The sequence below is a fragment of the Eucalyptus grandis genome, chromosome 7 (assembly GCF_016545825.1).
Source record: "Eucalyptus grandis isolate ANBG69807.140 chromosome 7, ASM1654582v1, whole genome shotgun sequence".
Classification (NCBI taxonomy): domain Eukaryota; kingdom Viridiplantae; phylum Streptophyta; class Magnoliopsida; order Myrtales; family Myrtaceae; genus Eucalyptus; species Eucalyptus grandis.
The window spans coordinates 15,834,457-15,853,133 of NC_052618.1; the positions used below are offsets into that span (position 1 = coordinate 15,834,457).

The 18,677-nt window shown below is 38.8% G+C and overlaps 1 pseudogene; it reads right to left on the reverse strand.

Annotated features, from left to right (window-relative positions):
• Window positions 1-8,605: 8,605 nt before the first annotated feature.
• LOC120295757 lies at window positions 8,606-15,696 on the reverse strand (annotated as a pseudogene).
• Between the last annotated feature and the right edge of the window lie 2,981 nt (window positions 15,697-18,677).

Genomic DNA, 18,677 nt, shown 5'->3' on the forward strand with positions numbered 1-18,677 from the left:
CCCTATCTCTCCTCTCACTATTTATCTATTCATCTTCTTCTTCTTCTTCTTCTGTCGAGAAAATTGACGTCACATATGTCATTATTTTGATACCACTATTTCATGAGGACCATAACTTTTTTTTATCACTTAAATGTTATATAACTTCTCACTTGGTCACTTGAGCAGCATATCTTTTTTTATTCTATTTAAAAAATCTTGCTAAGCCACGTCGAGTGCAGGCATTTGTAGTGCAAACAACAATGAGGGATGGGTAAAGAGAACTCAAGAAACCGTCACAAGTGTCAATGTGTGAATTATGTTAAAGAAGTCTCACATTAAAGAATTAATGTGGTGTTGAGTAATTAATATATAATGATTAACTCATGACTCATTGATTTAAGTTTTTGAATAAAAGTGAATCCAAGCGAATATATTAACAAGCTCAGACTTGACCACGCTCTTTAGCAATCTCCCTAGAAAAAAAGGCATTAGGCTTCTAAAGTGTACTCTTGATAGCGAGAAGGATGTCACATAGTTTCACCAAACATGCAAACAACAACTCACACATGATGACACGTCATGATTATGACACGCAAACAAGAACAAGAATGATGAAACATAGTCTCACCAAACACTCGTGCTCGCATAAGATAATGTGTCACGGCTATGACACACAAATGAGAACGAGAAGGATGCCGTATAGTCTCACCAAACATGCAAACCACAACTTGCAAGATGCTACATATTCTCACAGTCTTCACCAAAAACGCAAACGACAATTCACATAGGATGACATGTCACGGCTATGGCTAGGAAGAAAGGAAGTGAGAAGGGAGAGAGTGATGGGAGCTGCAATTTGAGAAAAACATAAAGTGAAATTTGAAGTTTCTAATAAAGTGGAGGTGGAGCAATGTTGAGGTGTAATTCATATTCCTCATCGATTGGGATGATTGGTGAAGGACAAAGAAGAAAAGATAGTAAGGAGGAAGAGTGATGGGAGGGGGTGGAATCATGTTGAAGTGTGATTCATACTCCCACCAATCGAGGGAGTTGGTGAAGGACGAAAAAAGAAAAGGAAATGAGAAAAGAGAGCAAGTGATGGGAGCTACAATTTGAGAAAAATAGAAAAAGAGAAATTTAAAGTTGAGGTGGAGCCATGTCGAGGTGTGGTAATACCAGCAAAATAGAGAAAGAGAAATTGAAAGTGGGAGTGGAGCCATGTTGAGGTATGATAATACCAGCAGATTCTCTTTCTCATTTTTACTCTCTATTTTTTTTTGTGATTGCCTAGCGAATCCTAACAAGCCCAATTATGTACACATGACAACTGATTAATGGACTCGGGAAAATCATGCATGGTGCTACCCAATAGTTGGCGTCTAAAAGTTACAATAAAGGTTTTTAACTTGCTAATAGGTTCTTGCGATGACATATTATGTGATAGTGGCACATGGGATAAAAAGTCACTTAAAATTGAGATATGAAGGGCTTCGTATAACTTGTCACAAATGGATTTCATAACAGGTGAACAATTATGATTAGTCAATGAAATCCCATTATCACTATCATGACTTGACATAGCTCTTTAGGTGGAATTATAATGTATATATCACATGAAATATGTTCTTAAGTGAGATGAAATAATTGCACAAATTTTTTTTAATGTGGGTTCTTGAGTCTGGGTTTCTAAGTTCTCTAAGTTGGGTCACAAGGACCTCATGTCTTGTCCAGACTTAGAGATTGTGGGGCTACTCACACAGTCACTTAACCCGATGCCATCTCCTCCCTCTACACAATCGGACCAACCCGTGAAGGGAAGAGGAAGTGCACAGACTCGCGGTGAACCGGTTGACATGGGATTGCTCCCACCGCATCATAGCCGTAGCGTGACATCTTGAAGTTTCCTCGCTTCCTAATATTATTTAGGATATTAAGATGATTAATGGTTTGAATGAATTGTTCGATAACCTCGATTAATTACAAACTTGTCGGTGATTTTGTTAAGCTAGGAAAATTTCTAAAAATTAGCTTTTGAAGCTGTGATATTTAAGTATGTGACTCTGTTAAGGGTTATTAAATCTTTTAAAGGGTCAAAAAGGGTGACGCGAGTTAGAATCGATGAAAATGCTTTGAAGACTCATGAACGTGGGACTTATTGGTTTTCCTAGTATCTGATTATATGTCATAATTGAGAAAATTCAATCGATAAAATAATCTTACTAACTTTAATATGCATAAGTGAATAAAAATTAGAGCATGAGTTGTTATTGGAGATTGACGGTAAAAAATGTGTCGACATAGTATTTTTAGGTGCGACCAATATGGCTAGATAGGCACATAGAATGATTATGAAAAGTGAAAATTCATTGAGTTTGTTTCGCCGAAATTTCTTCCACAACAAAATATCTTTCATCAATTTTTTTTTTTTTGGTTGACAACCATAGGTAGCCACATGAGTACATCATTATTGATTTTTAGACTAGTATTGAATTAGGTGTTTGATTTGCTTAAGTAGTGTTAATTCAAGATTGCATCATTTGATTTTTAGGTGGATTAAGCTTTATGTTCACTCAAACTTTCCATCGAAGGCACGTGAATCTCTAAGGGGTAAACTGGGTTGATTCTCTTAGGGCGCATTTGGTAACGATTCTGTTCCCGGGAATAAATTATGATCAGAAATGATTCTTTTTTATTATGCTCCCGAGAACAATTTCTAAGCATTTTAAGCCGTTTGGTAACCTTCCAAAATTTCTGATTCTGGAATAGAATTGCGTTTGGTACCGTGCTAATTGATTATGTTCCAAATCAATTTCTTTTAATTTTTAAATAAATTTTTTTTTCCTTTCTCTCCTATTCTTCTTCTTCAAGTGGCCGGTCGCCGGTTTGGCGATCCGCCGGCGAGGGTCGGCGACCTCAAGCATCATCGATAGCTGGATAGGGCTCGCCTAGCCTCGCCGTCGAGGCTCCACCTTGCTGCGGTTGGCGAGGTTGAGCCTCGCCGGGCTGGGCTTGCCTCGGTGACCAGGCGACGGTGGGGCGGCGAATGGCGGCGAACGCAAGGGCGGCGAGCGGCAAACGCGGGATGGAGGTAGATGAAGAAGAAGAAAAGAGAAGAAGAAGAGAAATATGATTTTGATTATTAGATTTGTTCAGAACAAGAATCAACTTTTTATTTATTTATTTTTTATTACGTTCCAAATTTACTTTGAAAACAAAAATAGAAATTTGTTCCATGAACAAAAATTTTACCAATGCGATTCTGTTCTCAAACTACTCCCGAGAACAAAAATCAGAATTAGGCACTTTTGGATGGTTATCAAACAGACCCTTAATAATCTTCATCAATTCTGACCAAAAAATAATAATCTTGATCATTATTTGGTTTTAGCTTAAAGTATAAATAATATTAGCCATTCATGTTGTTAAAAGAAGTTAATGATTACCTGATGAGCTAATAAGAGGCAAAATCATGTATGAATGAGTTTATATGATTTTGTATCATGGGCGATGCCACGCTTTAAGATGAGAATGATGGCCGTTGATGCTCACTTGCGCTTTCATCTTGAAATTGTTATTGATATTGCATGAAAGATCCATTATGTTTATGATGCCATTAGAAGATACTATGAGTCACATAGATAATGGATGTGTTTCATAAATGAAAACATGGTCGAATGATTTCAAGAAGATTTTGAATTACCTTGATAAGTGGAGTTGGAAGAAGGACACCTGGAATGCTAAAACTTGGTACGAAGAGACACTTAAGTATTAAAAGCTACTGAAAGTGACATTTGAGTGCCTCTTTTTTAAAAAAAAAAAAAATAAGACACTTGAATGCAAAAGTCCAGCGAAGGTGACCAGAAATCTTACATGACAATTTTTTAATAAAATAACTCGCTTACATGGCACGCTAGAGGGTTGAGTCGACAATTAGTCACCAAACTGACATTGTTGTCTTTTTTAAAATTTTATATTGAGAGAGAGAGAGAGAGAGAGAGAGAGAGAGAGGTTGCAGGCGGCGAAGGTCTTGAACCTCCATCTTCCTCCTTTTTTTTTTCTTTTATCAATATTTTAATTTATTTTTAAATTTTATTTAATTAATATTTATATTAATTATCTATCCACATTAGTAGCAAAATGACGTTATTTTACACTTGTTTAGCTACATCAAGACACAAAACGACAGTGTTTTGCATTTGCTTCATGAAAATTGCCACATCAACATTTTGACTGGATTTTCGTTATTATCACTTAACTAATTCATTTTACTTGATTTTTTCATAACTTTTGACACTTAAATATCCCTCCATACCAAGTTTTACCACTTCAGATGTTTTTTTCCCAAGCGGAGGTATTAGAAAGATGAAACTATGAATGTAAACAGATGCAAATGATAATTTTGTGTACTGCAAGATAAAAATACATATATTCATAGCATATAAATTCTTCCGTGAACAATGAACTTCGTTTGTTAAAATTATTACTTAGTGATTAAGTTAGATTAATTTAAGAAAATGAAATTTGGTAAAAAACGTAAGAATTGTAGAATAGGGGCAAGTTTGTAATTTCAATAAGTTAAGGTCTCATATTGTAAATTGAAAACTAAGGGAGCTGTTTACATGTTAAGGATACTTACGATGATAGGTTCTTAGTTTATTACACAATTAATTGTCCAATCTAGACATTTTATCTAACTAATCAAAATTTGCACTTAATTGCAGAACCATTTTGGAAAGTGGGTTGTTTTAAATATTTAACATAATCTGAGACATTTATATAGTGTTAGATTTTCACATGGATCAATTAGCAAATACATCGAATTTAGTAATTAATTTGATTAGTAAATCTAGATTAGGAGAAAATCGAGAAATAAGCCACGTTGGAATTAATGCCTTGCAATTTACATTGATGATAATCTGCAACATGTAGGGTAGAGATGTTAGGATGCATAGGATTTTCAAAAGCCCACTTTACAATATAGAAAGTATCGGAAGATTAATATTTTATATATTGATGCACTACAATGGATGAAGTTCTATGATGACTTTCTTTCTTGATATATACAAGATTTTGCTATTGTTATTAGACGTGCATCCGATTCATGCCATTACGAAAAGAAATAAGAAAGACAAGCATACACGGGATTATAGGGGCTACACGTATATTTTAGTTATAATGCCATTTTTAGAACTCAATCAATCACACTTTCATAATAAGTTTTAAAACTTTTGATACACAAATACACGTATATCTCGAAAGATTCCAATTATTTCCTGTAAAAGTAACTTTTTGAATGCCATAAAATTTGCCAAAAGTCACCCCCAAATAAATATGGTCAGGATAGAATGAATGAATATGTGCCAAGAATTATCTCATGAAATGATTCTTGCATCTCTGAGATTTTTTCATTTCAAACTAAAGGCATCAGATGCTTATTAAAGAGCGAAGCTGTTTTCAACTACATCTGTACACCAATTTCCACATTACATCAATTTCGGTTGAAACACAAGCACAGATGCTCCCATATTGTAATAACAGAAACCTTCAAACCAAAGTCCAAGAGATACCGAGCTGTTCAAATATGATATTCACACCATGGATGCGATCACTGCTGAGGATCCTCATTATGCAGGTGTCTGGGAAAGATTCAGATAGCCACAGTAAAAACAAAACAATGAAAGAATCATCTGAACTGCAGCACTACTCATAAACAATTAGACAGAAATCATACAACTTGTACACAGCGAGAATGAAGCGACAGCCCAGGAAAATTGCAGCTTCTAGAACTGGATGGAAATGGCGTCGGACAGAACTTAAATTGTCAGAAAATCAGGGATTGTAGTGGAATGAGAACCGACAACTTTACTGTCAACATCAGGAAACTCCTCAGATCCTTGCAATGGCCCAATATTCCCATCTTGGTCCACCTGTATGGGATACCGGAGAAGGTGGCCCTGCACTGAACCTTTAGCCATGTAGTTGTTCCAGTTATTTACAGCTATCTCATTCACTTTTTCCCACATTCTAAACTGCCAGGCTCATTAAAGCATTCTTCCACTTCCCCTAGACGCTCTGCCCACGGGAACATTCTGTATCCATATATCTGCACAGATGGGCAAAACTGCAAACACACAACAATCATACCCAAAATATGTATCTCGATGCAAAATGCCTATATCTTTGAAAGCCCATTACTCCATTCACCAGTCACAGCAACCTATTTTAGATGTGACTACATTCACCATGTCAAAACAAATACCAAAGTAACTATGTTCTTTATATTGGGTTGTCCAAAAAAAAATCATGAATTCTAATGACTTCCTTATAGATCTGACTGGAAATTGGTGTTCTTGGCTTTGTTACGACCAGTTCAACAAATGCGAACTGATTTGTATTGCAAAGATTCACTGCATATATGCTTGAAAAGCCGGCACAAACATCCTAAAATCAGAAATCGGGATTATGCAAAGAAGCCAGAAGACGACAAGCCGACCATGTGGATGCCTCTTCTTTAGTGCCCAAGTGTGATGCGGCTGATATGCACCCATGGCAATCTCAGTATCTTTGGTACCAGCCAATGATCTTTGGTTAATATTTGCTGATCCTAAGCTGATCCCAATAAGACGTACTCATCATCCACAACCATTCCTTTAGCATGAACATTTATCATAAAGGCTGGGACTTGTATGCTTCTGAGACCTGCGATAAGATGTTAGAAAACATCAGAGCCAAGGTTCATCAAATTATATGATGAGAAAAGCACAGTGTGTCAATTTTGACTCAGGCTCCGCTCAATGATTACTTGAGATCAACTCACCTTATTTCTAATCGAGCTCAAACTACTTAAGTATCTCATCAAGTCAAGTTCAAGCCCATCTATACTCAGCTCGACAAGCTCCCAAGTGTCATCAACCTTATTTTGTTCTTTTCAAATGTATTTTTTGGTTACGAAAAAAGACTGAAAAGTCGTTAAAACTAAGGAAGATAAGTTTGAGCTTTTTAAACTTGAACTCGTGTTCATATATAACTCTATTATAATCGAGTCAAGATCAAGTCAAAAGTGAGCCCAATTTTTTTATTTATTTTAATACTCGATTGAGCTTGGGCTGAGTTTTGAGCCCAGAGTATGCAAGTCGAATCAAACTCGGGTGCAATATCGAATTCAACTTGACTTGGCTCGATTACCATTTACCACCGTATGAACTATGCTATGCATTCATGCACTGCTGAACAGGGTCTTGAGCTTGCAAACTCGACCATTAGTGAAATAGACACATTGGCAAGTGGTCAGAATTCGTCACTCAAGGACCTTAAACCATGTCAAAAACACACTGCAAAAAGCATTACCCCATTAGCTGAAGAAGGTTGACCGGAAATGTCTTCCCTTTTGCCAAGGCAGTAAAAATTAAGGTAGTCCCGAGGATGAGAATCTGTGAGCTGCATTTGCTTGAGTTCAAGTGCAACTACTTGATACATCATTTGCATGGTCTGGTTCTGGAAGAGAAAAAAAAATCAGATTATGTAAGATCGCAGTCTCCAGAGAATTATCGTATTATTCAATTTACTAACTTACGGCTCATGTGATGTGTTTGGAGTAGGAGATGGTATAAGAGAATACTTTGGACAGAATTAGACATAGAAATCGGGAACTAGTGAGAAAGCATATTCTCTAATTGGCTGGACAGCTAAATGGTATCAATTCCTCAGTATTTGGTACTATGTAGTAATTTCTGTCCATCATCATGTAAAGAGTGTCCTTGTCCATCATACTCTATATCTTCCCTCTCTCCATCTTGCCTATCAAACAAAAGCACCAAAGTCTACATGCATCTGCGAAAGCACATTCATGTACCAACCTACCTGCCAAAAGAGAATCTCTTGAACTGTAGCTAACTGGGACCACCTTCAGGCCACATCGGTATATACAGCAAATCGCTTATCAGCTCTAATTTTGCTAGTAATCTTCGAGGCCAGCTCCATCGCAATGAGGTTATCAGCTCCTGCTCAGACCATGCTACAAACATCTGAGAATGGCTTGAGGTCTAAACTAATTACAATAAGTCTACTGCTTACTAAGCATTCATTGATGTGGCAAACAGTACTAGTTAAAGACTTAGCTCCTAAATATATATATATATATATATATATATATATATAGAGAGAGAGAGAGAGAGAGAGAGAGGAAAATGGTCAGTTGACTCAAGATTTCGCCAATACTTTCGAGTGAAATAAGCCATCCTCAACTTTTTTTCCGGTAGGTTGTTCACTCTATTTCAAATATGCGTATAAGCACACGATTGTGATTAAATGAGGCATGCTTAGTCCACCAATGGAATATCTCAAACATAGAATATAAACGCATGCTTGCAACATTAAAAAAAAAAAAGGATTTCACCAATACTTTCGAGTGAAATGAGCCATACTCATTTTTTTTTCTTTTCAGTAGGTCGATTCACTCTGTATGTCAAATATGCGTATAAGCACATGATTGTGATTAAATGAGGCATGCTTAGTCCACCAATGGAATATCTCGAGTATAGAAAGGAAACGCATACTTGCAACATAAAAGAGATCATGATATTCACCTGCATCATAATATGATGGCCATGCGTCCAATGATCCCAGAAAATACTGATTTCAATATATATAAAATGTTGAGCAGATCAAATTGCCTGGATGTAAGCTGTCTGAATGCTCATTTCAAACTGAAGGCATCAATCACTTCATAAAAAGCCAAGCTGTGCTGTGTTCGACTACATTATTGCTTTCTGTACAACAATTTCCAAATTACATCTTCATCCTCTAAAACACGAGAACACAGACACTCCCAGATTGTAACTGCAGACGCCTTCAACCACAGCTGAAGGAGATACTGAACTGCTTGAATACAATATTTACACCATGGCCACGGTCACCACCAAGGATCCTCTTTATGCAGGGGTCTGGGAAACATCCAGATAGCCACAGAAGAAAACGGAACAGCAAAAGAATAATCTGAACTATGGCACCTCCCAAAAGCAATCAGACAGAAACATACAACTCATATACACATCAGGAATGAAGCGACAACCTAGGAAACATCTTTGCGGCTCCTGGGGCTGCACAGACATGGAGTTGGACTGAACCTAAGTTGTTAGAACATCAGGGATTGCAGTGGTATGAGCACCAACAACTTTGCCACAGACATCAGGAAACTCCTCGGATCCTGGCAATGGCCCGACATTCCCATCTTTGTCCACCTGTATGGGGTACTGGAGAAGGTGGCCCTGCAACTTGCCTTGATTCTTGTAGCTGTTCCAGTTATTTCCAGCTATCTCATTCACCCTCTTCACACATGCTAGACTGCCAGGCTCATTAAAGCATTTTTCCAGAGTCCCAAGATGCTCTGCCCACAGGGACATTCTGTATCCATATACCTGCATAGATGGGCAACAAGGCAAACACACAACAATCATACCCAAAAATATGTATCTCAGTTGCTCCATTCACAAGTCACAGCAACCTATTTTAGATTCGACTGCATTCCCCCTGTCAAAACAAATACCAGAGTCGAAACCATTTCGAATTCTTTTCTGACTGGAAATGGTGTTACAATGGAACAAGTGTGAACTGATTTGTACTACAAAGATTCAGTGAATATTTCCTTAAGCAAGCCGGCACAAACATCCTAAAATAAGAAATTAGGCTTAGGCAAAGAAGCCAAAAGATAACAACCTGACCACGCGGATGCCCCTCCTTTTTTGCACAGGTGTGATGGGGCTGATATGCACCCATGGCAATCTCAGTATCTCTGGTACCAGTCAATGATCTTTGGTTGATATTTGCTGATCCCAATAAGACGTACTCATCATCCACAACCATCCCTTTAGCATGAACATATATCATAAATCGCTGGGACTTGTACGATTCTGAAACCTGCCATAACACATCAGAAAACATCATATCCAAGCTTCATCAAATTATATGATGAGGAAAGCAGATTGACTATGTGTCAATCTTGACTCAGTCTCCACGTGATGAATACTCGAGATAGGCTCACCTTATTTCTAGTCGAGCTTGAGCTCGGAACTACTCAAGTATCTTGTCTAGTCGAGTTTGAGCTCGCCAATACTCAGTTTGACAAGCTCCTGAGCCTAATCGAGCTTCTATTATTCTTTATTCTTTTCAAAAATATTTTTAATTACAAAAAAAGGGCACAAAGTCATTCAAACTACATATTTAACCCTCATACAAAATATTTTATATGCGATCAAGCTCGAGCTGAGTTTCAAGCCCCAAGGATGCAGGTCGAGTTGAGCTCGAGCTTTGCACCGTATCGACTTGACTCGGCTCGATTACAACTCTATGAACCACATTGTCTAGGCATTCATGCACCGCTGAATGGGGTCCCGAGCTTGCAAATGTAATTATTGATGAATAGACCATTGGCATTTTCAAGGACATGAAAACTAGTCAAAAACATACTGTAAAATGCATTACCGCATCATCTAGAGAAGGTTGACCAGAATTATCTTCCCTTTTACCAAGACAGTAAAAATTAAGGTAGTCCTGAGGATGATAATCACCGAGCGCCATTTGCTTCAGTTGACGTGCAACAACTTCGTACATCATTTGCATGGTCTGGTTCTGGGAAAAAAAGTAAGGAAAATAGTGTAAAAGAATCAGATTATGTGAGATTTCAGCCACCAAAGAATTAGAAACACATAATATTTTGTATAACTATTCGATTTAGTATTTTATGGCTAATGTGGTGTGTGAGGAGTGGGAGATGGTATTAGAGAATACTTTGCACAGCATTAAACATAGACATCTGAAATAGTGAGAAAGCATATTCTCTAATTGGCTGGACACCTAAATGGAATCGATTACGTAGTATTTGCTACTCTATAGTATGTAGTAATTTCTGTCCATTGCCATGTAAAGAGTGTCCTTGTCCATCGTACTCTATATATTGCCTCTCGCCATCTTCCCCATCAAACAAAAGCACCAAAGTTTACGCACATCTGCAAAAACACATTCATGTCTGCACCTACCTGCCAAAAGAGAATCTCTTGGATTGCAGCTGACTTGGGATCACCTTCAGGCCACATTGGTATGACAATATATACAGCAAATCTCTGCTTAGCTCTAATTTTGCTAGCAATCTTCAAGGCCAATTCCATTGGAATGGAGTTATCAGCTCCTGCTCAGACCATGCCACAAATAGCTGAGAGTCGCTTGTGGACAAAAAACTAACTATAAGAAGTCTACTGCTTACTAAGACTTCATTAATGTGGCAAACAGTAATAGTTAACGACTTAGCTCCTTAACATTCAAAAAAGTGATGAAAATGGTCAATCGAAACACAAACAAAAGATTTAACCAATACTTTGGAGTGAAATGAGCGGTACTCAATATTTTTTTTCTGGTAGGTGGATTCACCTCTGCAAGTCAAACATGCGTACGAGCACATGATTGTGATTAAACGGGCCACACTTACTCCACCAATAGAATATCTCAAATATAGATAGGAAACGTGTACTTGCAACATAAAAGTCATGATATTCACCTGCATCATTATTCGACGGCCATGCATATGATGATCCCAGAAAATGCTGATTTTCAATATATACAAAATGTTGAGCAGACCTAATTGCCTGAATGTAAGCTGTCTGAATGCTTCTGTCTACTACTGCATCTTTTGTAACTATAAGATTCTGCACCAAAAACTACCAATAATTAAGAGGAAGCAGAAATGAATTAAAAAAAAAAATTCCAGTAAAACAATGTCAATTAGAAAGGTAGAAACTAGTTTAAGTTTGAACTAGAGAGAGATTCCTACTCCAGCACAGGTCCATTAATATGATGTTCTTCACCTATTCTTAAAATTCGTTCAACTAAACAAAAGCAAAAAGAGAAGAAAATTAGGGATAAGAAATGAAGAAAGAAACATAGATCTCCTATAGACCTGCTTTTCAGCAACATCTTTCTTTTTTGTTGGAAATCCTTTGACTGATCCAGAATCAATCGACCGGAAAATCTGCACAAGCAAACACAAAGCAAAGGGCTAAATAAAAGAAAGATAACTTGAACACGTGATGATGACAGGGAACTTGCATTTCCAACCTGAACATGCCAGTTCTTGTGATCATTTTCGTTAGAGACATAGAGATCTGAGTTGTCCTCAGGCACTACTGTAATACGATCATGGTGGTCATCCTTTGAAAGAGATGTGCTATCATGTGACTCAGTCGATGTAGGACTCAATATCCAAGAGATACGGCCTATTTTAAATAAGGAATCATCATGCTGATTTTTTTTCCCTTTGGAAAACCATCTTGTTGCTTTCCTCCAACGTTGCTCAAAGTTCATCAGTACATCATATGCAGCAGGCCCTTCAATCCGGCAGTGCAAGTCGTGCCACGGTTGTCTTGGAGCTTTCATTCCAGCCTGACAGATACAAAGTAAAGACACTCACCGGAAGAAAATCAAGAGATACTACCAACTTGTGCAGCAACTACCAGTGCATGGTACCAAAGTCCAAGATCTTACTGGTCACAAGACTCAAAACTGAAAGAAAGTAGCAAGATATCGTTCCATTCACCCCTTTTTCAGGTTCTATCAATCAAATTCGGTAATTTTAGGTGTACCCACAGCATATAGATGGGCATTCTGGAGAGAACCTCTATATGAGCACAACCTTTTCAGCTTAAAGAAAGTTTAATGGCTTGACTCAACACGTACAAAAACTTAATGTAGTCAAATATATCTCGCTCATTTTATACTTGTCCCTGCAACAAATTAAGATTGAAATGATACAAAGAACTTCGCTTGTATCATGACAAATTTGATAAATAGACTAGAACTTGTTGCGCCTGCATGCACTTTCATAATCCAGAAGTTTAAATATGCTTTTGTGCCTTCGGCGAGGCTGTCAAAGGTTAAGTTCACTATATGCTTTATCCAAAAAAAATTCCAGCAAGTCATAAAGCAGAGGCATGAATCTTCTTTTGATCTTAGTACCAATCAATCCACTTCTTACGTGCAACCACGGCAATAAATTCTGAAAAACAAGGAAGGAAACCCCTCAAATTAGCAGACTCTGATTATCATTTAACTCCTAAAATTTTAATGCTACCACAACACTTATGATCGTAATTCATCGATGTGAAAAAGTAAATCTAATCAGAAACAGGCAGACTGTGTGCATCAGCTCTTAAGTACAAGTATTATGCCACTCTTCATGTGGGAAAGTTGGGAAAAAGAATGGACTCAAAAGACTTCTATCAATCCAGAGTCTAGAATTTGACCTACATTAGAAGACAGTACACAGAAGAGTATTTAATAGAAAAGAAAACTGCTAGGCAAAAAGCATAGACAAACAACTCACAGGAAATGTAGGATTGTGAATGTCATCCTTAAAAACAGTGTCAAGATCGTGAAATAGCCGATGCTCTGGTGTATCATATCGACCGTCACAGAGATCAATTCCTCCAATAAATGCAGTTATTTTTCGGTGATTACCCAATGCCTGGGTGTCCACCAGGACACATTTTTGATGGTGTGTGAACATGGATCCAACAACCTGGAGAAAAAAATAATACAGTCCAAGCTTGTAAGAGTTATTTAGGTTATCAGAATTACCACAACACCACATAAGGAATTCAAGCAAGAAAGAGTATAAAGTCCATCCATTCTCACAAGATTTATGCAGCCATGCTTAAGTAAAACGAATGCACATTACAAAGCAAACCTTATCCCTTAAGATAATCATTCCAAATTAACGAATGAGGATTATGTATAGCACAGAATCTTCCTGAAAGTAGAGTACCTTTATGATAGCTCGAAAATGCAAGGAAACTTCATAAACAAGCGTTCAACTTTAAAAGTATGAAAAGGGACATTAGCTCTATGAGTGGGCTAAATGAGAGAGTCCAAAGAGTCGATCAGTCACTTTATAAAGAACATTCATGTCCAATACCAAATCACCTCAGCAACTTCATAGGACATTTCTACAATAAAATGCATCTCCAACTACAAATATGCAAGGCAGCTAATTGCCTAGACATGAGGAGGAACGAAACATCGCAATGCCATGTAGCTCATAAAGTGAAAGAGGTTATGGCTGTCCAATGCTAGTGCTAATCTCTAGATTTTGATAAAAGTTCCATGTGGTGAAACTGCAAGAATTCTAGGAAAAGCATACCTGCTGTTTAATATAGCCAAGTTTACCACTGGCATTACGCGGCACCAGCACGCAGTTCACTGATGAATTCTTGAAAAAATCTCGAGTTTCTTCATCACGTGTCTGCATCACCCCTTCCTGCAAGAAATGCCGCCCGTGCACCCTTATTCATTTGTAGGGACAATATCAGGAGCAAAGAGAGACGCTATCCCCTAATTCCTCCCTAGACAAGTGCTTCTCTTAGCATTTACACTAACCATTATCATACTCTGGACAACAGGACCAACAACAACATAGTAATCGCCGATGCCACATGCCACCTCAATATACTAAAATAAGCAGATGGAAGCATGTGATCAAGGGCAATCCAACTTAAACAAACAACTTCTCACCTTGTTAATAAAATGCTTGTCACGCGAAGTCTTATCATCCCAAATCAACAACAAAACGCGCACCCCCTCTTGGGACTTATACTTGAGCAATTCACCGAGCGTCAAGTCCCCGCCTTGCGGCATTCCCCGGGTCTGGGTACGCTCTCTAATGAGCTTAATATTATAAGAAACCGACCAACCAACAATATATATCAAATGGTGAGCCTCAGATATGGCGTGACCAATATCCTCCCAACACTTCTCACGCCTATCACATTCACAATTCATCTCAATCTCAGGCAACGATTTATCGATCACATGAGCGTCCTGATACAGCCTGACGCCACACCCTTTTCTCAAGGGAAATAAGTGTGCCTCACTCCCAGATGATTAGGATCTCCGGCAATGCCGTTCTTGTACACCGGGTTTATCCTCCACGGGCGTGAACTTCAGCTTGAGCTGGAGGCGGAATTCAGCTTCGCTGAGGGTCCCCTCAGCGGGAAGGAACCCGAGATGTCCTCGCCAGATTTGATTTCCCGCGCCGAGATATTAACAGTGCCGATCAGCTGCGCGCAGAAGAGGTTGCTGTCCTTCACGCGGAACTCCAAGTCGACGGCGCGGTGAGCCAGGGGGATGCGGAACCGCTGGTCCCACCAGGGGTTCTGCATGTTGTGGAGGATGCGAGTGCGGGCGATGGTGGCGTGGGGGACGCGGACGGTGACGTAGGGGTCGGAGGTGATGACCTTCCCGGGGCAGCGGGCGTCGTGGTCGCAGCGGTCCCGGGTGGGAGGCGGGGGCGGGGTCGCTGGAGCGGGAAGGCCGGGCGCAGGCGGAGAGGCACCGGCGGAGGCGGCCGGAGACCATGTCCATGTTGGGGGAGGTTGCAGGCGGAGATGATGTGGAGGTCGAGGTCGCCGTGGAGGTAGACGCCATGACCCGGAGGCAAATCCGCCATGGGAGAGATCGGAAGATGACAGAGATGGAAGGGCAGATGGGTTGACAGAGAAAGGCATGGTGGATGAGATGGCCGGGGGTGGATGATATGGCCGGGAGAGTCGGTCGGAGAAGTGCCTTTCTTGAGGAAGAAGAGAGAGCAAGGAATCATGCGCAGAGAGAGAAAGCCAAGGCGACTTTGCAGGTTTCACCGTCTCAGGAGGAGCATACGAGATGAGGGCGACGGCGAAATTGGCGATGCCGTGCATGTCGCCGACATTACCAGAGACAAGACAGAGTGCGCGTGCGACGGTGGCCTGGTGCCAGCGCCAGCACTGGCACCTCGTATCCTATCCATTCCATCGATTAGTCATGTGTGCGCCGATTGGGCCCCACCTGACTTCCTCATAAACGCTTCAAATTTCTCCTGTTTGGTTCCTCTCGCGCGCTTCCCTCTCTCCCTCCTCTCGCAATCTGCTCATCGTCTTCTTCTCTCGAGAAAAGATGACGTCACAGATGTCACAATATTGATACGACCATTCTTGACTATCATAATTTTTTTCAATTATTTAAGTATTATATAACTTTTGATTAATCACTTAAACGGCATTCCTTTTTTAAAAACGTTCGCTTTAACTACTAGGCCGCGTCAAATTTTGGACACTTTAGATGGATGTTTTTATAAAAAAATTTGACACTCAAATAAACTTTTTTTAAGAATTACAAAAGTTATGACACTTGATGATATCATTGTTTCCCAAAGTGTAGACAACGAGGGGTGCATAGTGGAAACTCAAGAAATTATCATGAGTGTCGTGCACGATTATGTTAGAAAAATCATATATCGGATATGAGTCCAAATGGATACGTTGATGGACTCAAACTCAACCCACCCTCTTGACGATTTCCCTAGAAGAAGGTATTACGCTTCTATTGCGCACTTCCAACAATAAGAATAATGCCACATAGTCTCTTCCTAAAAGAAAGTATTGGGTTTTTACTATGCACTCCTGACAACGAGAACAATGTTGCGTAATCTCACCAAACACGCAAAAAACAACTCGCACGGAATGACACCAAACACGCAAATGACAACTCACATAGAATGACGTGTCACGATGATGACACGCAAACGACAATGAGAAGGTTGCCAGATGGTCTCACCAAACACGCAAACAACTGCTTGCAATATGCCACAGTCTCACCAAACACGCAAACAACAACTTGCACGGGATGATGTGTCACGGCTATGGCTAGGAAGAAAAGGAAGTGAGAAGAGAGAGAGAGTGATGAGAGCTGCAATTTGAAAAAAAAAAAAAAAGAAATTTGAAGTTACTAATAAAGTGGGTATGAAATAAAGTGGGGGGGTGGAGCCGTGTTGAGGTGTGATTCATACTCCCCATCGATTGGGGCAGTTGGTAAAAGTATGAAGAAGAAAAGGAAGTGAAGAGAGAGAGAGAGAGAGAGAGAGAGAGAGAGAGTAATGGGAGCTACAATTAGAGAAAGATAAAAGAAAAGAACAATTTAAAGTGGGGGTGGAGCCATGTTGAGGTGTGATAATCAGGCAAATTCTCTTTCTCATTTTACTCTATTTTCTATGTGATTGTCTAGCAAATCCTAACAAGCCCAATTATGTATTTGTGGCAACTGATTAATGATTTCAGAAAATCCCATGGCACTACCCAATATATGGCATCAAAAAATTACAATAAAGGTTTTAACCCGATAATAGTTTCTTGCAATGGTATATTATGTGATAATGGCATATGAGATAAAAAGTTACTTAAAATTGAGATATGTACAAACAATAGGGGTTTGGTATAACTTGCCACAAATGGATTTCATAACGGGTGAAAAATTATGATCGACGATGAAATATCATCGCCATCATGACTTGACACAGCTCTTTGGGTGGAATTATAATGTATAATATCACATGAAATATGTTCTTCGAGAGATGAAATAATTGTACAGATTTTTCTAATACAATTCTTAGGTCGGTCTCAAGTGGGTTCGCGAGGACCTCATGTGTTCTCTAGGCTTAGAGATCGTGGAGCTGGTCACACGATCACTTAACCCGATGCCATCTCCTCCCTATACACAACCGGACCAACCCATGAAGGGAAGAGGAAGTGTACGGACTCGCGGTGGACCGATTGACATGTAATTGCTCCACTGCGTTGTAACTATAGCGTGACATCTTGAAGTTTCCTTGCTTCCTAATATTATTTAGGATATTAAGATGATTAATGGTCTGAATGAATTGTTCGATAGCTGTGATTAATTACAAACCTATTGATGAATTTGTGAAGCTAGGAAAATTTCTAAAAATTAGCTTTTGAAGCTGTGATATTTAAGTATGTGACTTTATTAGGGTTATTAAATCTTTTAAAGGGTCAAAAGGGTGAAGCGAGTTAGAATCGATGAAAATGTTTTGAACATTCATGAACGTGGAACTTATTGATTTTCACGATATCTGATTATATGTCATAATTGAGAAAAAAAATCAAATTGGTAAAGTAATTTTACTAACTTTAATATGCATAAGTGAATAAAAATTAGTACATGAGTTTGTTATCACATATTGACAGTAAAAAATGTGTCCACGTAGTATTTTTAGGCATGACCAAATGACTAGATACGCATATAGAATGATTATCAAAAGTAAAATTCATTGAGTTTGTTTCGCCGAAATTTCTTCTATAATAAAATATCTTTCACAATTTTTTTTTGTCAAAAATTATAGGTAGTCACATGAGTAACAACATTATAGATTTTTAGCCTAGTGTTGAATTAGGTGTTTGATTTGCTCAACTAGTGTTAATTCAAGATCGCATCATCTGATTTTTAGGTGGATTAAGCTTTATGTTTGCTCAAACTTTCCATCCAAGACAAGTGAATCTCTAAGGGTAAATTAGGTTGATTCTCTTAGTAATCTTGATCCTTATTTGGTTTTAGCTTAAAGTATAAATAATATTACCCATTCGTGTTTTTAAAAAGAAGTTAATGATTACCTGATGAGCTAGTGTGCCTGCCAAAGTACTCGTCACCCCGATCAGACCTGACCACTTTGATCCTGTGTATCTAAGTGCCTATCTACTTCTTCAGTTATGTGTATCGTTTTAAATTACATAAATTGGGTAACGATAGCTTTATGTAATATAAGTTAGTGAAATTTTAAGTGCTGAGTAGTCGTACTCACCCCTTGTGGGGCTAACATATTCAGG